Below are 23,596 nucleotides of genomic sequence, written 5' to 3' on the forward strand. Positions count from 1 at the left end.
TTTCATGTCAGAAATGTGTTATCGGGTCTGACTGCCAAGCGACTGATGATGGTCATTAGGAGGGTTGTCTCTCTGCCTTCCTGCTACTATCAACTTCATCCCTGGACTCTGCCACGTCAGAGGATTCACTGTGTGGAATAGTCAAATCGCTAAGAGAGTCCAGACAAAATAGGCCTCACTTCTTTACGTCTCTCTGCATTGTGTTTTAAATGCCGTGGTCAAGTTGTGTGAAAACATCTTTGCTGAACAAAAAATACACACCTGCCAATGTGACACAGAATCATGGTTGGAGTCATGGGACAAGGAAGGGGTCAGACCTGCAACCTTAAAAGAAGAGAACTTGTCCAGGCCTTAAGGTCAGTAGCCACTTTTGGAAGTCAATGATATCGATTCTCCCCCGATTCTCCAAGGGAGTTGTGGGTAGCACAGGGGCGATATTGGCGGTTGAGAACAATGATCTTCTCCTATTGTCACCAACGGTACCACAGGAAGTTTCAGTGGTAGAAAATCCCTTGGAGGATCCAATAAGTTCTTCCTTCAAGCTGAATCCTCGCACCGACACATTTTTCAACAAACTATTTTAAAAAAAATCAAAGAATAAAAAACATTCGCCAGTTGCTAAAAGGAAATATTCAAGGAAATTCTTGAGACAGATGAAAGAGAAATTTGCAAAAGTAACATCCGACTTAGAGTAGGCTTCACATAATGGGATTAATAAACTGACTCAGGGTGCTCCTGCACTAAAGGCAGACAAAGAAGTTGGTAAAAAGCTGAAGAAAGGAAAGAAGAGCTCTGAATAATCTTTTTTAAAAATCCTGCCTCCGAGAGGTGCTACATTACAGACTATTTTCAAAAAGACCTACAGAGTCGTAATTGTTGACTGGTACTGTCTAGTTTAGAGGGCTCATTCAACTCTTAAATGGACAGAAGTAAATCAAGCACAATAGACGATGAGGAACTTGATCCAGTGCTTGTGAATATAAATCTATCGTTAGAGGTTTCTAAGCAGCTTCAAAAGCTCCTGAGAGAGGACATTTTAAACAATCATCTGCCAAGCTCCTTGAAACCTCTGGGGTCATCATTGATTTTGGGCTTGAAAGCAAACCTTGCCCATTCTTTTATACCTGTGTTAAATAGCTCTAATGTGTTGGCGTTTTTGCATGAACTTAGTAGGTTAAGAAATATCACCTCAAGCAACATTGACTCTATAGAGTTAGTGGACAATATTAGATCAAATATTGTCTACTTTCATTTTAAATCAAAATTGACGATTGCTGTACTGCTAGAAGAGACGCAAAGCTTTTTATTATTTGGATGATGTATATTGTGCTTTTAATCATTTTCATATAGATAATAAAGACAAGTCATCAAATCAGAGGTTCCAAAAGGAATAGGTCTCTTCATCAAACTTGGGGCTCTGTTCATCACCTAAGAATCGATTGGTTGTCAATGGTTGCCAAGATAGTATTTCCTCCCGACAACTGAATCAGAGTTTACAAAAGGAACAGTCCTGTTTATTACAAATATCTTGTAATACTGACATGAGCAAACGCACTGTCCATTTTTTGCAGGACACTGGGCGCTTGCCCAATGACCTATCGGATTAGGCCTGAAGACCCACTGACCTTCACGTGGGGGAGTCACAGAAGGGCAGAACAGGTTATCCTTTTTAAGATATCTCAATTTAAACTTATCTCATGGGATTCGCTGGGTTATTGTTCCTTGTTTCTTGTGTGGTTGAGACCCCCATTTTTAGTGCTAGGGAGTGATACTTCTCCAAGAAGTGTGGCTCACTCATAACCCTCTTTTTAATGGATATACTACTTTTTTACAGAAGGCGTTTTGCCTGAGCAAAGGCAGGCTCATGGGGGGTCTGCTGATTGATGTTGATAATACAAAGTTCCATAATACTGTAATTTGGTGAGAAAAACAGCTGGGACTCCTGGAAGTTAAAGTGGAAACACAAATTAATCCCAAGGAGTTTCTAATAGTAAATCTCTACTGGAACCCTAATACACCTAATCTGGAGAGCTTTATCGAGGCTCTTGCAGAACGTTTATCTTCTGTGCTGGAGGAGGGTTACTCCCATAATGTAATAGTAGCTGGGGACTTTAATTGCATCTGTTAGGAGTTAGAGGAGCTTAATATGTTGAATGTTCTTTCACCCAATCAGATAGTGAGGAGTCTTTATTGGTCAACATTTTTGGATTCATGCGGTCTTACTAAACTAAATGGGAAATTTCTTTAAGGCATTCCTGTAGCCCCTACGTGGCAAGGGGGCCGGAGTCATTCACACATTGTGTATTTTTATGTTTCTACCTTGCTGTTACACTCTTGCTCTAAATTTCAAGTTAATTACGCTGATTTAAGTGACCATAGTTGCCGGAAGCAGAGTTTTACTTTTACAACCCCGTTGCAAAATATTACCCACACTGACAGAGGAAATCGGTTATCTGGAAACCCTTGAACAATCTTAAATACTAAATTGGCTTAAACTCTTTCCCCTTCTCCTGTATAACACATTTATTGATCCCCAAGAAGCGACTAAAAAAGGGAATTAAAGCACAAATATGCTCCTTGGGAGGAGCGCAGGTTAAAGGGAGTAAATACACGTGTCTGGTGGCTAAAATCAAACAACGCTATAAGAAAATGGCTGACATTTCATAAACAGAAAATGCTATGTAATGACAGTCAAATCATGCTAGGAATTATTTGCTTAAGACGCGATCAAGACTTTTGGCAAATTCTAAATGGGGATCCTTGTAACCCAATAGCAGAAGCTGCCTGCCATTCACAGGGGCCTTGGCATCTTAATATTCTGGAAGAGGAAGCCAAAATGATAATCAATAGAGCTAAAAACTCTCTGTCATGGGCACAATGGGCTCTCCTATTATGTGGGCTAAGAGCCTCAATAACCTATTCAAATAGATCATAGCCAGTTAACGGATTCTCATGTCATGGTCTTGGGTGATAATAGTACCAATCTACAAAAAAGGAGAACGTTCGTCTCCTTTGAATTATCTCCCTATTTCATTATTAGAAGTATCAAGTAAAGTATTCCCTTCAATCATTCTGAACGAACTGCAAAATTGGGCCATGACATTGGGAAGGATGGATCCACGTCAATCAGGTTTTAAAAAGCGAGTAGGATGCCAAATGAACGGGCATTTAGTAGCTTGTTTGCAGGAAATAGCACCGCTTAAAGAGCGCTATGACATATATGCTGCAAGCATGTATTTATGTGCCACATTTGACCTTGTGAGTAGGGTGTGGTTATGGCACAAATTAGACTCTTGGGGAATACATACAGGCCTTCTTAGGAAATCATTGCTCTCCATACAGATACTAGAATTCTTATTAAGATGTCTATCGGAGGAAATGTGTCCGTTCCAATCGGGACGCCAAGAGGTTTGACGTAGAGATGCGTTTTGACTCCGGTCCTGTTAACCTTTGTCAGATTTGGGGGCAGATTTTGTGTAGCCAAGGAGGTTTCCTCCGCATATTGGACAATCTTATAGTCAATATTTGACTTATGCCGACGATATTCTTGTGTTTGATTGTACTCCCATTGGGCTGCGGTGCGAACGAAACGTGCTCTAGGTCTATTTAAAAATTAATTAACTGGTAGTGAATACCAAATAGTCCAATATAATTTGCTTCTCAGGGGGGACATTTGCATTATCTTGGGTTTCAGATTTTGAATAAACCACATAAACTCCTATGATTTTAACTTCTAAAGAAAAATATCTAGCTTTTTGTTGCCCAAATAAAGAGGATGAAGCACAGGTTTTGTTGTTTTTCATTGATTGCTTTGGTCAGATTTTACAATGTAAAAGTTGTTACTTCTATATTAGAGTGCTCGCATTTGGATGATTGGGCAATTCTAAACAGGCTGGAAGGAATCTTATGGAAGAGAGTTCTGGCACTTCTACGGTGCCTGCCGGAGCTAAAATAAAACTTGAGCTGGGTCTCCCTTCAATTGATGCTTGCATAACATCAAATATGATTTCTTTAATAAGGGAGGAAGGATAAGTCAGAGGCAATGCATTTGTCTTGAAAGCAAGACAACGCAGCCAAACACAGGTTAAAATCCTGATCCTGCACTTAGAATCCAATCATTGGTATTGAGCGTGTTATAAATGAACAATTGTAAATAATTATAATAATTATAATTATAGCCTGCCCTCCCAACTCCATGTTTGAAGCTCTTTTGTCTTGTCTCCCTGCTAATGCATGTGCCCATCTTAATGAATCGATACTCAAGTACAATGGCATTCTGAACCACTTGGGGATATCCCTGGATACCCTTGAAAATCATCGATTTAGGGCTAAAGTGAAGATACTTGAGGCAGACTGTTATTTAAATTATATACACCAGCCCCTGAAGATAAGGAAATTGGGGATCTTACCAGTTTATCTGGATCGCTTTCCCTGTCCAACAAAGTGGGAGATCTATTTTGATTTCATATGAACATTCTTCACAATGGTGAAATTAGAGACATCCGCACAGGGGTGCCAATGGAGGCCAGGAATTGTCGTTGTTGCAATACAAAAGGCCAGGCTGAATCCTGGCACCAGGTCCTAAAGGACTGTGCTGGTACTCTACACCTTCAAATGTTTGATTTAAGCAAATTTGTTTCTTATGCTGGGTGGAAGTCACCTAAATACATTTGGGTTATGGTACCCGATGGCTCATTCACTTCCTTGAGTATTGAGGGACAGCAACTTTGAGAAGACATGGAGATTGCCTCAATGTAAAACGAGAGATGCGAAAGTAATGCTTCACTCTATACGTTAATATTTTCACCAGTAAGTTGCTCCCTTGAGAGACAGCACCGACAATTGGTGAGGATTTGTACAAAACAAAACCATCCAAGGAACAATATTGGGCCATGAGTACACTTCAACCAAAGATTGGGTCTTAAACAAATTCGAATTGACCACAGGAGATGCAGAAATCCCCAGTTTAAAAAGAACACTTTGAATTCATGATGCCTAACCACATTGCAACAGTTAATTGTATGGAAGTATAGTAATGAAGATGTGTGAAGTCTAAAAGCAGCATTGCATTTTATCAATAATCACATCATCACTTGTAAATCGAGGAATGATATGCCAAAATGTGCACAGGCCCAAGTGTGTCAGAAAAAAAATATGGTGCTGAAATATTAATTTTAAAGTGAGAAAAGTCAAGTAAATTATCCTGTGACTTTATAGGATGTTGCCATGTTTTCTGATGCATACGAAGAAATGATCCCCCAATTTATTTTTTTTAAAAACTTTATTTATTCAGCTTGACAACACACGGAGGAACACAGTTAGTAAAAGCGCATCGTGAAAACAGTTTACAATTAACAACACAGAGGCATCACTGTACAATGCATCATAACCAAACAGAGCACAGGAGCATATAATAAGGGAAGGGTTGCAACTAGAGTGAGGAGGGTACATACTTCATAGAGGGTCATTGAGGGGAGTGGGGTGGAGAAGAGTCCTCCGAATCTGAGGTCAAGGCAGACATGTAATCACAAAATCTGCGCCATATGTCCTAGGTCTTGAATGCGGGTGTTGTGTTGCCCCCCAGGCCTCCTCAGTGTCATGTGCCCAGGTGACTGCCTGGAACCACTGCGCATACGTGGGAGCATTGGGGCGAAGCCAGCACAATACTATACAGCGGAATGCCAACATCATACAAAGACCTGCAAATTTCCTAGAATCACGTTTCAAACCGTGGAGGTCATGAAAAAGGCAACGCATTGGAGGGGGATCTATGGTGCAGTCTAATACGTCTGATATGGTGGAGCATATGTCCTGCCAATATTGTGTTAGGTGCGGGCAGTTCCAAATCATATGTATGTAATTAGCCTGGTCAGCGCTGCATCTGGGATAATTAGGAGAGGTCTCATGAAACATACGATGCAGTCTAGTCGGTGTGTGATGATACCTGTGCAGCATCTTGAATTGCAGTATTTTGAACCTAGAGTTGTACGATACCTCCTGGGTTCGCGCGCACATACGGGCCCAGCGCATATCATCAATCTCAACTCCGAGATCCTCCTCCCATTTCACTCTAAGTTTACCAAATGAGGGGGCGGCCCTGGTCTGTAGTAGATTATAGAGTCTGGATACTTTCCCTCTGAAGGAATCCGACGTACAGAGCTCAGCTATCAAAGGATCATCTGGTGGAACTGTAGGGAATTCGGGGAATTGAGCTTTTAGGACCTTCCGAAGTGAGGAGTATTGTAGCCATGCTGATGGTCTACGCTTGAGAGCTAGGGGGAGATCCGACCACTCCAGGAAATTGCCCCCCACAAAGACATCGCGGAGAGACAACAAACCTGCCATCGTCCAACGGACAACAATGGATTGAGGAATGTAAGGGACATCAGGAAGGAAATTCCAAAGAGGGAGGTCACCATGAAACGGATTAGGGGTTGCAACCGCAGACCACATTTTGGTAAGAGCAAGTGACGTGCTTAGCACAGGATCTGAGGAATCGGGGTCTGGCGGGGCTGGCTTGAGAATGAGGGAACCAATCGTACGCTCTCTTACCTTCAGTTTCTCAAGACGGACATGAGGGGGGGGATTCGTTGTGCTGAACCAATAGGAGGCAAATTGGGACTGAGCAACTACCCATTATCTGAAAAAGTCAGGGGCACCGAACCCGCCCAGTTCCTTGGGGGCAGTGAGCGTATTCAGTTTGAGTCGGACCGCTCCAGAGTGCCAAAGAAAGGTGCTAGTAATGCTGCGCAGCGTCTTAAAGAATCCATCGCCCGGCCATAGTGGAATGTTTGTAAAGCGGTATAGGAGTTGGGGCAGCACGACCATTTTTAGTATTCCTATTCTACCAACTAGGGAAATAGGGAGTCAGGCCCAACTTGCGGTTTTGGTGGCCAAAACAGCTAGGTAATTCTGATAGTTATCAGCGCGCAGTTTCTCAGTCTGACGGGAGACCGATACTCCCAGGTATGTGAAGGTGGATTGGGACCAAGTGAGGCCCAACAGGTCAGAAGGTGGTTGTGTGTTGTCTGTGAGTGGGAATATGAACGATTTAGAGCAATTAACTTTAAGACCATAAATATGCCCAAAACGGCTAACGTCACTGAGAATTGGAGCGAGGTTTGTTTCGGGAGAGCGGATGTAGAGCAAGGCGTCGTCCGCGTACAGGGAGACAATGTCTGCCTGTCCCGCTGAACGTAGGCCTCTATGAGAGTGTGATTGGCGCATCATGCCTGCAAAGGGTTCAATAGCTATTGCGAAGATCAGCGGGGAGAAAGGACACCCCTGTCGCGTCCCTCTGGCTATCTGGAAGAGGGCCGAGCATCTATCTTCAGTACGGACTCTTGCCATTGGGTTGGTGTATAGGCGTCTGACCCAGGACCGAAAATTGGGGCCAAATTTACATTTTTCCATGACTCGCCACAGATACTCCCAGGACACAGTCGAATGCCTTCTGCATGTCCAGTGTGACTGCCACCGCTTGTGTTTGGGGATTCATTCTGCTGATCACGTTGAAAAGTCGTCTAGGGTTTAGGGATGTGGACCTACCCGGCAGAAATCCTGCCTGATCAGGGTGTATGATATCAGGCATAAATACAGCCAGGCGGTTTGCCAGTAGTTTAGCAAATATTTTTACATCACAGTTTATTAACGAAAGGGGGCGGTATGAGCCACACTGGGTAGGCGATTTACCAGGTTTAAGAAGGACTGTTATCATGGCCTCGCAGAGTGAAGGGGGTAGAGTACCCGTTTCGCAAGCCTCCTCCCATAGAGCTAGCAGCTGCGGGACCAGGATAGATTTATAACGCTTATAGAAGTCCATAGGAAGACCATCCGGACCGGGGGCCTTCCCTGCAGCAAGTGACTCAATGGCCTCAGTCAGTTCCTCTGGCGTGAAGGGTCTGTCTAGGGAAGCAGTGGCGTCAAAGGATAGGGCTGTGAGAGGGAGTTCCTCAAAGTAGCAGTCGATTTCTGAAACATGGGGGCCATCAACCCTCGAATAAAGGGAAGTATAGAATGTAAGGAACTCTGTGTTGATGTCTTGGGGCGAGGTGGCTAGTGTACCGTCAGATCTCTCTATCGCTGGGATGTTGGGAGCTCCAAACTCGTGGCGAATCAACCTGGCCAGCACCCGGCCCGGCCGCTCACCCTCCCAGTAGCGCCTATCTGCCTGAGGATTATAAAGGAATTTAACTTCGCGCTCAGCCAGTTTACGAAATCTATCCAACTCACGACCCAATGATGCCAGTACGTCAGGGGAGTGATCGCGTGCATATTGGGTCTCCAAGCTAGCAAGGGTCGACTCGCTGTCAGCGATATCCTCCCGGATGCCTTTTAGGATACCACTCCCTTTGGATAGGGCGATACCCCTAATATAGGCCTTGAATGATTCCCAGAGGGTGGCTCGAAGGGGGACTGAATCTGTGTTGACTTCGAAAAACTCCTCGATGGATGACTCAAGCTTGGAGGCGAAGGTATGGTCAAGGAGGGCATGGGGTCTCATTCTCCACTGCCTTGATCTTTCAAAGTCATGTCCCCAGTTCAGGGAGATGACCACAGGGGAGTGATCCGACAATGATCTGGGAAGGAGTGCCGGACGGGTCAGGCATATAATCAGTATATCCGACAACAGCCATCTATCTATCCTAGAATGAGAGTCGTGGACCGAGGAGTAAAAGGTATACGTGCGGGAGTCAGGATACATTAGTCGCCAGGCGTCCACCACCGCCAGCCGGTGGAGGGTTGTGAGGATTGTGCAAGCTGCCTTTGAAAGCTGGCGAGGTCTGGAGCCCGATCTATCTAAGGTGATATCCAGAATCGTGTTGAAGTCCCCGCCCCATATAATCGGGATCTGAGGGTAACTCTCAAGAAGCGATGCTAGGTGAAGAAAGAACTCAGGGTCGTCGATATTAGGACCGTATATATTAAGGATAGCTACTTTTTGATTCTGCAATGTACCAATAATGAGTATATATCTTCCGAGGGGGTCAATATGTGATTGGGAACAGCTGAACTTCATGTTTCTGTGAATTAAAATGAGGGTGCCTCTGCTCTGGGTGGAATAAGTTGTGTAATACCTCTGGGGTCCCCACTGCTTGGCAAACCTCTCGCACTGTTTAGCACAGGCGTGTGTTTCTTGTAAACAAAGGATTTGTGTACCATGGCGCTCAGCGTAGAGTTGTATTTGCCTCATCTTTTTGTAGTTGCCCAGTCCCCTAATATTCCAGCTCATAAAGGTTATGTTACTATCCGCCATTAGTATGGAGGGTATGCTTGGGTTTTGTTCTGCGTATGAGGGTTGACCCAACCCAATGCGGACAGGACCAAAGTTCTGCTCCATCTATACCTCTGTGTTGCAGTAGTGTACCAAGTGTGATTTCTCTAGTGGCCGCCAAGACTTTTTTAACATAACTCCCCCACCCCCCGGTTCCCACCCACATCCCTCCCCAAACCTGAGGAATGAATCCCAAACCCTCCCACAACAATAACAAACTTCTCGGCATCAGCGCCTGGGGGCTGTTAGCTGACCGAGCAGTGGCGTAACGGACTGTAGAGGGTAAGCAAATTGTGCATACAGCTGGAGTCTCTAGTGCACATAGTTTAGAAACCATATGTGAAGCGACCATGGTGTTATCAACGAGAAAAAAAAAGGGGCGCTATCATAACATGTTAATGCATTACCATAATCGCTAGACATGACAGTCTATAACCATGAGCCTTCCCGGCCCCTGGACCCCGTCGGGAGGCCCGCGTTCATTTAGTGTTTTTAAGCACCGCTAGGGCGTAAATAACTGGCAAACATAGTGAGATGAAACCATTCCGAGGGGCCATGGTTGAGATGATCAATACAACAATAACAACAGGTAACTATTCAATGCATTTATGCATAGCATCGAGCCATCATGAATAAGGCTAAATACGGACTATTGCTGACCCAACCCAACTCAAAGGGCAACATTCAAGGCTGGACTGGAGATGACAAGGGGTTAGCCAGGGAAGTGCTCATCCAGGAATTTAGAAGCTTCCTCTGGGATCGTGAAAAAAAATGTTTTGTTGGAGTGTTCGATGCGCAATTTTGCAGAGAACAGCATGGAGTACTTGACTCCTAGATCTCGGAGTCTTCTCTTCACAGCCACAAATGTTTGGCGTTCCCGTTGCACCGCCACCGAGTGATCTGGGTAGAGGTGGATTCTGGCCGCTCCAAGTGTAAGATCACCTTTGATCCTGGCTGCCCGTAGGAGGGCATCACGGGCCCGGAAGTTTAAGATCCTGACTATAATGGGCCGAGGGGGGGCACCTGGTCTAGGCTTCGCGGTCAATGCTCGATGTGCTCTCTCGATGGCGAACTGTGGGGACAGTTTAGGAGAGTCCAGGAGTGTCATGAGAATCCGTTCCAAGTAATCTTCCATCGGTTCTGTAATATTGTCCTCCGGTATGCCAACTATACGCAGATTATTACGTCTCGAGCGAGATTCAAGGTCATCATTTTTCTTCTCAACTGCCGACACACGGTTGGTGAGCGTGGAGACCTCAGCCCGTAGAGAGCCCAGCACATCCTCGGCAGCCCCCAGTCAAGTTTCAATCTCCGCCACCCGCCCATCCGTTTTTTCGATATGGGCTTTTATGGAGGAAATGGACCCATTCATGTCGTCTAGTTTGGTATGCAGCATAGTGAAGCCATCCCGGATGTACTCCAGCATCTTCTGCGAGTCGTCTGAGATCGGTGGGGCCGAGATGGAAAGGGGTTCCTCAGTATCATCGGGGGCGGCTTGAATGGCGTTTTAGCAAACATGTTTAACGAACTTTGCTTTTTCCCTGTACCGGCTCCCTTAGTCATGATTCAAGCAGGTCTAGGACCCGGAGTGTTCGGGGCGGTGGGTACGTGGCCAGTGGATCAGTGACCCGTTTGAAATGTGAATTACTCTCCAAAGTATATTTTAGCTCAGTATGCTCATGCTGCAGTAGATTGAGTTCACAGCCGAGAAGCACAGATGGGGGGTACGGCTACCGATGCCGCCGTCCCTCTGGGCCAAGACTACACAGTGCCGGCCTTAAAAAAATTCAGGGCCTGGTTCTTCTCAACTCCAGAGCTCGCAAGGAAATATGAACTGAGGCGCTAAACCAGGTTCAAAGGGGGGATCCGCCGGTGAGGCACCAGAGCCGATGCGGGCAGGGGCCGGCAGCTAGCTGGAGGGTGGGGGGAGAACTCTCAGCACGGTGGAAGTAGTCTCTAGTGGGGGTGCAGCGCAACAGCCAGGGCCTGGGCAATCCAAAACAGGGTGGCGCCACAGAGTCCAGAACTCGCGGGACGCCCCAGACACAGGCCCCCCAGGGCGGCGCAGATGATGGGCCCAGCGATCCCCCGCAGCACTCTTCAGCAGTGCCCAGAGTACGGCGGCGGCCGTGGGGGTTCACTGTTAGTCACCAGGCCACCTTACCTCACCAAGAGAGTGTGCGTGAACGCTCCGGGGAGGGGGAAGCGGGCAGAAGAACAGGTCAGCCGCGTGGTGTTGTACAGTCCAGGGTGGAGGGAGCCAAGAGCCCAGGCACCAGCCGCCAGCACGCACCAGCCGCCAGCACGCAACGGCCCAGGGGAATCCAAGTCCGGTAGATTGGTTGCAGGGACGCTTCGCGTGCCTCCAGGGCCTCAGCGCCCCTCCCCCACAGAGGCCGCACACGCCGGGGCGCCGAGTAGCAGCACGAATCCGCAACCCTCGGAGCTCCGTCTCGGGGAGAGCCAGGCGTCTGCGGCGCCGCGTTTCCCTCAGCAATAGCAGGGCCCACAGATGGCCTCCGGGTCTCAGATTTAGGATATCGGTGGACTGTCAGCTTATACCGCGGTCATAGCAGTGATAGTTGGCAAAGCTGTATTTTAGCAGTTAAATCTGCAAGGATGTGCCCTCGTCGTCCGGAGCTTCACACTCAGGCGACCATCTTGTTTCGGCGCATCAACACCCCCCCATGATCCCCCAATTTAGATTCTAAACTTCATACCAGAGTAAATATGCTTAAAAGATGATATTTTATTTAAACTGCCAATTGTGGTTGTATTCAGAGTGACAAATATTGTATTATGCACATGGAAAAGTATGGTGTTTTGTCCTGGCTTACATTTTACCATTACCATAGAAAGTAATAGGTCTTTCAGGCTTATAGAAACATAACATGCTCCGTGTTGGCTTTGGGCAATGCTGGAAAGTCTATCAGGGAAATCACTGACAAACTCACTTCTTCACTTTAGCCCTGCATAGAAGTCCCAATGTACGGGAGGTTAAGACTCCCACAAGATGTGCATTGACCATCTGGAATGTATATTAGCACCCTGGCGGGGAGAGCCAGTCAATTAGGTGGCTAGGAACGCGCGCTTGAACTGCCGGTGAAAGCCTGTGTTCCATCCCACCTGATGACCGGCTCCCCCCGCCGCCATTTTACACCCACCATCCTTCCCTTTTTTGTTTTTCTCCCTCTCCCACTTACCGTATTTCTGCGGCGACGGCACATACCGCTGCTCCTCCTTCGCCGCTCCTGCAGGCTACCATGGAAAGGGAAGAGGGGCTCTGTACCGAGCCCCATCTTCCCTTTCCATGGCAGCCATCTTGGGAAAGGATTTTCCTTTGTATAATGAGATGTCGTGCACATCCCGTTGTATGTAGGAAAACACATTTCTTTTAGCACCCCTGGTTACCACTTCGACAACCTGGGGTTCTAATAGCCTTAATCCCCCATTCCAAGGGTTGGAAGGGGGGTAATGGCCGGTGCATGGGTTATCCACCTTGCTTCACTCAGACCGATAACTTGGGATTCTGGGCCGTTACACTCCGTTGCAGCCCTTGGAATGGGGGATTAACACCATCATCTGTGTTTGCCTTTAAACATGAAAAACCCATTAAATACCCAGGACAAAAGACCTTGAAAACAGGTCTTCTAGGTAATGGGCAGGCCCCATCTTTTACAAGTCCATTTAAGGACCAGATGTTCTTATGAGTACAAACTAAAATACCAACAGAGATTCAATTTATGGTGTTCACAGAGATTAAGATCTGAAGAGACCAGAGAGTCATGGCTCTGGCTGGGCTTCAAATAATACATTAATGCACTTAGAGAGTTCAACTTTCGACCCTGACCTCCATTAGCTAGACCACATGGTTATTCTAATCGGAATGAGAACAAAGGAACCTGTCAAGAGTGTTGCGATCGTAAGATTATTCTCTACATAAGCAATCTAAATTCAAATGTTTTACATTGATTAAATAATTAAAATATTATCTTTGTGAAAAATGAATGCACACATTCCTCTTGGGTGTCGAGGCATGATTCTACACTGTAGGATTACAGAAATCTGTGTTTTATCAATGTGGCATTTTGCCAAGAACAAATATAAAAGAAAAATCTGTTTAGAAATAAATATTACTCTGAATATGTTAAAGGTGGGGGATGATTTACTCAGACATATGAATATCCAACAGAGATTTAGAGGAGTGTTCAGGTGGGAGTGTTTGACTATCAGGTAAGCCAATGGAAGAACTTGACCAATAAAAACTATGACATAAGCATGGGAATATTGCACATTTTAAAAGGCAGGAACAGATAGAATAAGGGTCTGAGGAGTTAAGGGTTGCAGGAAAGACCACCACCTGTTCCTATTGGTTGAGTGCTGAATATGGATATAATCTGGAGATAAAAAAGGCCTTATTAATGAGGGAATTGGAACCAATTTAATCTGAGGCAGACCTGCTTTCCGAAAAATGGAGGGAGGAACCAGGAGAGGTCTGCTGGCTGGGAATTCCTAGTTAACACTATACTCTTTGCTCACGCCACGCCTCGGAAGAACTATTCAAAGTGAGTATAAAAATCCCCAAATGTAATTAGATAATTTCCCTAGAATCAATGCCTTTACCAGTTCCCTGGGGTGTGAGGGAATTGGGGGGGCAGGAAGGGGGGGTGTGATTGCCTCTACCGGGCATTCCTTCCAAATAGAATACCTTAATACTATAGTGGAAACATGAACTGTGTCTTTCACTACTGCAAGATATATTTTGTTTAATGTAAGTCTTCTACATCAAGTGGGCATCCATGTTATAATACTCCTTGACATAAAGTCATACACCCACAATTCTGGAGACAAGAAACAGGGTAATTTCAGAATCAATATTTTGTTTTCTTAAAGTAAAACTATGATTTCACTTTCCCCAATATTACCAACAAATACTGTTATCAGGGAACTGTTGCATGGCCCCCCATTTCCCTTGAAAATATGGTGCTGAGATTTGCTAGTAGGTATTTGTCATGCAAAATAAGCTCACATAAGCTCATAGTGAATCGCACAATACCCCTGGAGGTTTCAGGTTAGGGAAACAGTGTCAGAATTTGAAACACACCGAATTTCAGCTCACCCACCACAAACTGGGAGAATGATTTTCAGATGCTATTGAACAGATCTAACTACCCTTCCCTTTTCGTTTCACATATGAATCTCCCAGTACAATCTCACAATGGGGGTTGCGTGGTATTTATAGTTGGACTATGATTATGTGAATAGAAAAAATGCCTGTAGGCTACCTTGCATCCTTAGATATCTGTTTAAAATGTCTACGGCATCCACGAATTGGTAATTATTAATTAATTCTGTGGAAGGCTATGAAGCGCGGACCCTCAATTCACAGTCTGAACAGCCATTGATACCTTTGAAAACACGCAGGGTTCAATTTGATTGGATTGATTTATACAGAGGTGCGATCAGTTTGACACTGCACACACAGTACAAAGGACAATCTTCTTGAAATCACATTCAGTACTTAAATATATTGAGAAGCAAAATGCATTTCACAGTACAATATTCCACTATTCTATTTGCAACCACGCCCCTAGCACTTCCAAGACCCCCACTCCTGGGATTTAGCATAGAAAAGACTGAAGGGAAAATCTGATTTGCTTCAGGGAGTTTTTGTGTGCTCACTCTGGGATAATTCTTTTAGTTCATGGAGCCAGCATAGAGATCTGGAGCCCATTTGTCTCTGGTCCCTTTAGACACAGGCGAAATCTCCCCCTGCCTGCTTCTTCCTCCCTCCTGGACAACGCGTCCATCTTCAGATATTTCCAGCCCAGCACCACCAAAGTTGTGCAGGCAGCTTGTTGGTAATCATGATACAATTCTTCTGGCTGTCAGAGCTTGTTTCTTTTCCTCTTCTGGGTTTTGCCTCAGCAACCCTTTTTTTTCTCACGTCACATCACATTTTTCTGATTCGACAAGTGTTTTCATAGGCTTGTTTAATAATCAGGCACCTCACAATTTCCATTGGGTGTTCATATTTCTATATTTGTGATAAAAAAAGGTGGGCAAATATATTCCAAATACTATCGACAGCAAATTAATTTTTGTTTTATAATTCACAGTAGCAATGACCTAACTTAATTGGACTCATTGGGCCTCATTACACGGATGGTGGTAAGGGTTTACCGGTATTTTACCGGTACCGGTAAATCCTTACCGCCTTACTACGAGGTCCGTTTGCGGGTTGGGGAATTTAACGTCTGCTTTTTGCAGGCGTTAAAAACCAACCCACCAAGGGACCCAGGGAGCTAATTACGGTACCGCAATTTGCGGTACCGTAATTAGCGCCTTCCCCATTCCCATTATGCCCTATGGGGCAAAAATTGGAATGGGGAAGGGCAATGGTGGAAGGAGGAATTACCTCCCCGCCAACCTTGGAATGGGGCGGTAATTCCCCTTTCCACCAAGACGGTGCCGGTATTTTACCGGCATGAACCATGGCGCTAATAGCGCCATGGTTCTCCGCCATCCGTGTAACGAGGGCCATTATGAGTTGGGTGTTAAGTACAGCAGTAATTCTGTGAGACGAAGTCTGGTGGCATTACTTCCACATTACAAGTTGCTAGGAGAGGGCACATACTCTTGGCAGTAACAGTAATTCCATCCTGCCGAATTACTGTCGAAAAGCAACTTTGGACAGTAATTCTGTCATGTATCAGCATAGTTACCGTTATCCCCGGTGGAATTACTGAACGGTAATTCCACCGGTGGAATTAGCACCAGGCGGAAATGGCCTAATGGAGCAAATTGGAATTCTGGCGGCAGCCAACTATAAAAATCCAATCCATCCAGAATCTCCCATTTCCTGTAGGCATCCGAACAGAGAAGTGGAGAAAAACATTTCCCAGGAGAAAGGAAAAGCCAAAGTGATGGAAATGCAGATGTGCAAACAAAAATTCAGAGAGGCAGAGCTGCAGGTCCTCGCAGACAAGGTAGTGGCCCATACCGTGGAGCTATTTGGGGGAAGGCAGAGGAGGACATCAGCCAGAGGATGGTCACAATACGGGACACGTCTGTGAAACTGGAACAGTCCCACATGACAGTGAGGACTACCCTAGGAGGTGGAATGACCTCAAGACCAGGGTCCGCAGCCTGCTGTCTAACTGCAAGCCGGAGACAGCTGCCATGGGAGTCGGCACTGTATCATGGGAGAAAAAAAGCCAGCAGCATCCTTCATATTGAAGGCCTTGAGCGTTTATCAGGGGCCTTAGACGGAGCAAGCAGCCAACTTGAAGCTGGGGAATTACTAGTCGCACATGACAATACACTTTCAAAATCCCTATCCCATACATGTGTCTCTAAGCATAGGTGGCTACAATGGACAGAAGAATACCCTACACAATGGCAATGTGGACTATGGAAATGCAAGAACATGCTTGTACAAGGGAAGGTGGGATACTGTGCAATTAAATAACCACCTTTGTGTAAATGCACGTTACCCAATGCAATCATGAGACGCACCCAAGCCATGCCCAAGTGCAAACTGCCCCCCCTGTAACCACATTCACCTTTGACGTACCCAAAGGTAATCAACCCACATATGAAACACCAATATTAGTGACTGTACCAGCACATGTAAATGTAATTTCTGCAAGCCATCTGCCAATGAGGCCATGCATATGAGGCGGGGACCCTCTCCTGACCCTATTCCCACCTTGCTGGAGCCCTGTCCTTTGCCCAACAACCTACCCTGTCCATGTCCCCTGGTTGCCCAACTGCTCAAGCGCAGATGACATTCATCACCTAACAGCATGCCACACAAGATGTAGCCCTCCTATCCTGTAAGGTGTGTGTGCCACATGTGAGAAACCAAAGGGTGTCTGAACTGCTAGTCCCCAGGGATCTCTCTCTCATGTGGCCCTGGCACAGCCATTGCCTTTGGATCCAGAACCTAGGGGTGGACCAGTGTGGGAAGATCACCTGGGTGAGGGGTATTCGGGAGTGGGGGTGAGGCAGCCAGTGGCAAGACATGGTATTCCTCCCTTTCCCGTACCCATGATCCCTCCTATTTCATAGGATTCTCTGGTGTCCCAACTCCCTGCCCCTTTCCACAGAAACACTTGGCCGAGGGAGAGTTCGACTGAGAGTAATAATGCTAACTCTTAGAGATTGCATGGAACATGTCCCGCCAATTGGGTCAGGCAAAGTCAGGCAGTTGACTCTAAGTGCATACATCTGATACCAATTAGCTCTCCTCACAAAGATAAAAAGACAGAGCCTAGAGACACACTTTGAGCAAGGTGGAACACGAGTAAGAGAAGAACTTCCGGGGTGAAGGCGAACCTATAGGAGCAGAGCAATGGGACGAGGGACGACAGCCACGGGTGGAGAACCCCAGGAGTTCACTGTAGGAGGTTGTTGCCTCCAAAAGGCAGCGAAAGACATGTGGAAAGGCTGAATCCCAAACAAGAAGGCTGCATTGCATTTCAAGTAGGCCAGAGACCCTCCCAGATGAACGGCAGAGTTGGGGAGGTGAGGCCGAGCCTGTGGTACTAACCTGGACTCCTAAACTGCACGACAGTAAAGACAAGAAAGAAACACACACAGCCAGTGAGTTGGTAACCGATGTAAGAGACTGGTGTGTGCTAAAGAAAGATTGAAGTGGCAACATTATATCACACAATTGAAGGCTGCACGCGTGTGGACGAGACGTGAAGAAAGGCAGACCTGCAAATGAACCCTGAAGTAACGATAGCTGTAAAGTCAGCGATGCTGAGTAACGGAATGGTCCTGCGAAAGGAAGTAGCCCACTCGAAAGTCTCTGTGAAAGGTGAAAGGTGAAAGGTTTGTAGCGATAAAGTGAATGAACTGTAAAATTGAGGTGATTGAAATTAACCTGTAAAATCACATGTGTTTAGGATGATCATCCATTATAGTGCATGAGTGTCTTGCTTTACCATGTGCAAATATGCTTGATGACTGACAGCATATCATTGTTCTCCCAACAGGTTCACAGTCGACTCAGGGTAAAGATACAGGCCCAAACACATCCAAGGGTTCATCCACCATCCCAAACACTTTTACCTCCACCCCTGGGCTTCTCAGCCAGGGAAAGAGAAGGAAGACAACCAGGATTGAAAACCCCACCACAGGCCACAGCAGCAACATGCCAGCTGCAAGAAGCAGACACAAGTGTAGCAACAACTGACCCCTCCAGCATCATTGCATATGCCACTGATTGCACAACACGAGATGACAATGCAAGTGGCACAGCTGTAGGAGGTGCAAAACCAGCAGCTGCAGATGCCACTCTACGACCAGCCCCTGTGGAAACAGTGAAGGAGCCAGATGCCACCACTGCCACCCATGATGTGACACGCGCAGCCAGCCATCCACGCCCTAAATCCCCCTCCTCACCTGAGACATTTGTCCCAATGCCATCAGCAGCATGACACTGACACAGTGAGCGATGATGATGGCACTGGATCAGTAGATGCTGGTGATGGGGGTTTAGGTCCCCCTACTTCAGCACCAGCCCTGTACATAGCACTAAGCGTGTGCCACAGCATTTGCACGATGCCACCTGAAGGTGGCTGCACACCATGGAACAATTCCAGGTGTCGACGGAACAAATAGCCAAAATGAAGCTGCAGAATCTGTTGGCAATCTGTGATTCTTTCCAGGGCTCTTCTCACAGGATAGCCAGGTCTTTGGACCGACAGTGCCAGCATCTTTCATTGGCAACTGCTGGAAATACTTATGCCAGCTAGAAAACATGCAGAATACCATGCCCCTGATGCTCTAGCACATCCAGGGCAAGGAGTCAGGAGCATCCATCTCTGTCACCCCCATGAAAGGCTCATCTGCTGGCAGCCAACATCAATGCTCCCAGAGAAATGTGGCCCGTTCACAGCCTGAACAGGCTGACAAGCCCAAGAGGGCACGCAAAGAAACTTTGTGATTTGACAATAATACCGGGTGCAATGGGGGTGGGAGGGCATGGGTGTTGGAGATTGAATGAGGTGGGAGTGTATGGATGTTGAGGATTGAGGAAGGTGGCAGGACATGGGTGTTGGGGATTGGGTGAGTTGTGAAGGCATGGGTGTTTGGGATTAAGGGAGGTGAGAGAATATTGGTTTTGGGTATTAAGGGAGGTTGGAGGGTATCAGTCTTTTACACAATTCTAAATAAATAACATGTTAATGTGAACCCATGCAGGGACAATGATTTTTGAGTGACAATGAACTATTTACTACATGGCTATATACAAATGAATACCATTGGTGTTAAGAAATGTGTCTAAAAGAAATTGTCTAGGAGTTCTTGCTGCACCAGACCGTCATCCCTGACTTTTCACACTCAAGCACTTCATCAGCAGCAACTGTATCGTTGGCCTCTGGGGGAGGCATGTCAAAATCTGGGGGCAGGAGGACATGTCTCTTGATGTACATGCTATGCATCATGGCACAGACTACAATGATTTTCCCCACCTTCTCCAGCCTATACATCAGGCCCTCTCTGGTCGGGTGGAGACCCCGGAAATGTCCCATCAGGAGGCCGAAGGTACACTCGATGACAAGCCTGCTGCTGATGTAGGCCTCATTGTGGGCCACCTTTTATGGTGTGCGTGGTTTGCACACAGGTATCATCAGCCACAGAAGCAGTGGGTATTGTGGTGAATCTAGCAATGTCACCACTCACTCCGTGGGGAGGATCCTTACCCCATGCGGCCAGGGAAGGGCAGCTGCAACCTGATACCGACACTGGGGGTGGCTGCCTGAGGGAGTACCATGTGAGGGGAGGTAACCCTCATGGGAGGGAGGAAGACTCACTGGCCAAACTCTGAGTCAGAGAGTAAGTATCATAGCCTGAATGAAAGGGAGGATACCAACCAACCCACATGACATATTGCAATATAGAGCCAGTCCATCTGCTTTATAATCACTGTGAGCCTTTTTCCCACTCTCCTTAAAAGAAGACAGAAATGAGGAGGAGTAGGGGAGCAATGTGGAGCACGGAACTATAGATGCGCTCTAGTTGTTTGTTCAAAGCAGAAGGTGGCGCAGTGTTTAAAACCAGGAAGCGTCAAGATGGCAGGAGACTCACTGCTCCCGACGCGGGCTGGGATAGACCCAAAAAACAGCCTGTATTGTGGAGTTGGGAAGAGGCTGGAGTCGCCGTCATAATAAGCTCAAGAGACAGAGTTCTGCCGCAGAGATGCTGAAAGCCGGGAGAGCTACCAGAGAAAATCAGATGTGTGGCAGAGACCGGGAAGCAGGTGAGGCATCTGCCAGATCCGACAGCAGACCATAGACCGAGCCAGAGGATGCAAAGGAACCTGAAACTGCCACTGAGAACCAGCGAGCCGACACAGAGGGATTGGGATGCCAGGGTGGTTAAAAGGGCATGCTGCAATCTGAAAGAAAACAGTATATGAAGGTTTGGGGGACCCAAACAGGGAAGTAGGGCTTCTGGGACATTACTGGAGAAAAAACAGAAGTGAATAAGAAGTGTCTGAGACCTGATGCCATACTGAAAGGGACACTGAGACAGAGAACAATAGACATGAGAAAATGAAAAAGATGACAATCTGAAGTCCTGGTGAGGAAGTGAACCAGGCATTGAGAATTGCGGGTCTGGGACTTGCAACCAAAAAGTGTAGTGTGAAAGTCCTGGCAGGAAAGCATACCAGGCAGGCCCCATCTTGCGAAAAATTCCCTCACTAGAAACTTCAAGCCATGAGAAAATGGAGAGACTAATACTATTAGGTACCTGTAGGAGGCACATCTCTCTTGCACGTCGACATGGTCGATATGCAAGTGCTGGAAGGGTCCTTCCAGCCCTGGTATAGTTCCCCTTAAGGTTTTCAATGTGTGGCTAGACAGAAACTGTTTACAAAGCATACAATTTCCCATCAACTACTTTAATCGCTCAACCATGTTTGGAGCGTACCATCCCTCACTCAGCTCTGCTGCTATGCTCTCTTTGGGCGCATGATTCAGGAAATGCAGCTGTTCTAAAGCTACATTTAACAATATTTTGGCCATCACAGGCTTCCCTGTGCTATTCTGGCACCAAATCAGGTATGTTGGTGACAGTGAACCTCCTCTCTGTATCCATAATTCTTTTTCATCGTTTGGCATCATTCTTTTTCCTCTTTTGGCATACTTCTATTATGTTCTATGGGGATCATGTTGAAGCTTTCCTCCCTTTCTTCCTCCCCACTCTTCTTTCTTTCCATTGTAATCACTGGCACCATTTCCCCTTCCTCAGGGTACCTCAGCACTCCCCATTCCTCTGGTAAATATGCTGCTGCTTTGCTGCTTTTGCCGCTCTGTCAGCCATTTCGTTCCCCATTGGTAAACTGTCTTGTTTTCCTGTATGGGCGGCACATTTTATTATTGCCACCTCTATATCTTTAATAGTTCTGCATGCTGTACAGGGGAACCATCACTTCTTTTAAATCCCCTCCTTTCCCACTGTGCTAGTCCAGAATGGATAGTGTAAGGAACTCATCGTGGCAACACTACAGTCAGACACAAGTGATAACAGTTCAAGGGTGTTTATTAAACTGTAAGGTAGGTTGGAAAAACAACTAATACAAAACTAAATATAAGATGGGTCAAGCTTCGACCATCAAACAAAAATAAGGCAGTCCTTGTGGTGTCTTGCCAAATGAATGGGCGTATACTAAGAAAAACCTATTGCCAATCCTTATGCTAAATACAAAATTAGTGTGGGATAATGTTTATAAGAAAGAAGGAAAGGTTCACAAATAATAAGTCAAGATGCGGTGGCAAGGGTCTCCCTTTCACACGATTTAAGCACGGGACAGGGTAGTATTCCGGAGTGCAGCACATGCTCGAGTTTTACCCAGCACAAGCCAACAGTTCTGTTTTCAGGTATCAGGGCCTTCGGTGGTTAAGTCTCTTTTCTACAAAAAGTTCACTCTGGCATGGCATGCATTCAAAGGCTTTCCCTCTCATACTTTTCTTTGTTGCATTCACGGGTCGGTGGGTGTTGGCTTCTCACCCTTGATCCCCTTCTTCTGGGCTCAGATCCTATTCGAATGTTTGCCTTCCTCAATCAGGTTCACTAGGGATTACAATGCAATTTTGTTGCTGATATTCACAAATCTTAATGTCTTTTCTAACAGTTCACTGTGGACATGCCTCAGCCGTGTTCACTTTTGTCAACACACTGTATTTCAGGACTTTAGACTTCACCCCCTCTTCATCAGCATCCCTCTTTCGGGTTCACTCTTGCCAATCTTGTCAATCATGCTTTTTCTCATTTAATTCTTACAATGCGGGATTCACTTCCCTGAGCTTCACAAATATCTGTTGGTCAAAGACTTTCGACTGTTGAGAGGATTTTACAAGACTCCTGTATGACCACTTTGACCCCCTTTGTATGTTTCCCAAGGCCTTCTGGTAATGGTAGTTTCAACAATCGGGTAAGCGCCCAGAGTTTCCTAAATGAGCACCCACGTAGTGCCAGACTCCTCTGTTGCTGGTTTTCCCTCTTTTCGATATCAACAGTTCTTAGTAACTTTTCACAGTTCAATTAGCCGTTTGCTACTTTTGGTTCAACACAGTTTGGTTTCTTTTCAGCTCTCCCCTCGACTCACTGGCTGTGATAAACCGCTTTGCTTTCTTCTCTGTGGAGTCAAGGTTGGTACCATGGGGACAAGCGTCTCTCCCTGGCTTGGTTATCAGTGGATGAGGGGCCTGTGTACCATTGACATCTGCTGCAACACATGCTGGCTATTGTTTGCGGTCTTATGGTTCCTTCTGCAGAGTTTTCACAGGCCTGGTCGGAAAGGGCGAGAGCGCTTCTCTCCTCGTCACCCTCTCGGTTCACGCCATCTTTCTCCTCCTCTTGAACTGCCGAGCTGAGTTAGCTCTCTCGACGTGCCTTCTGCCCTGCTCGTATTGCGCTCTTGTGCTCCACCTTTTATCCCTGTGGGTAAGAGAAAGAGCCGTCTGGTGTGTGTGATTCTGGTTAATTGCCTGACCCTGCCTGACCCTTGGGTTGGGACATGTCAGGTAAAAAGTTTTAGCATTTGTCCATTGTCTGTTACAATGTAAGGAAGTGTTTGGGTTGGAAAAGGAGGGCCGTAGAGTTCTTGAGTATCCCACGGGGTAGGATGGAGAAAAGGTGTTATACAGGATTATAGCCCTCATACTAGGGGGTGGGGTGAATTCGCAAGAGTGAGACTGGTAGGGGTTGTGGATTGAAAAAAAAGACCAGAGTTTTTATCGTGACCTGAACAGGAGGGATTGTTAGAATGGTAGTGTGTTGTCAATGCAGTGTACTGGTGTT

This window comes from Ambystoma mexicanum, chromosome 12 (genome assembly GCF_040938575.1).
Source record: "Ambystoma mexicanum isolate Mex_15411 chromosome 12, UKY_AmexF1_1, whole genome shotgun sequence".
NCBI classification, from domain to species: Eukaryota; Metazoa; Chordata; class Amphibia; order Caudata; family Ambystomatidae; genus Ambystoma; species Ambystoma mexicanum.